Raw genomic sequence first — 271 nt, 5'->3', positions numbered from 1 at the left:
CCGGTAGCTCCCAGGGCCTCTACTTCATTTTGTTCTGCCCGATCCCGGGGGTGGGAGGTGAGGGGGTATCAGTAAATCCGTGTGTGGAGGGAGGAGAGAAGAGGAAAACTGTTTATTATTAATAATCACAGTTAGGAATTCCAATACGAGACTTTTAACAGGACAGTCGAGTTCAGGGCCGGTTTAAGAACGTGGTCTCAGGCACCATTGGCTGTATCCGAGAACGTTCTAAGTTCCAGGTTCTAGGCCAAGCACTTTCCCGTATTATCTA

This window comes from Tursiops truncatus, chromosome 1, assembly GCF_011762595.2.
Source record: "Tursiops truncatus isolate mTurTru1 chromosome 1, mTurTru1.mat.Y, whole genome shotgun sequence".
Taxonomy (NCBI): domain Eukaryota; kingdom Metazoa; phylum Chordata; class Mammalia; order Artiodactyla; family Delphinidae; genus Tursiops; species Tursiops truncatus.
This window is presented reverse-complemented; position numbering follows the sequence as displayed.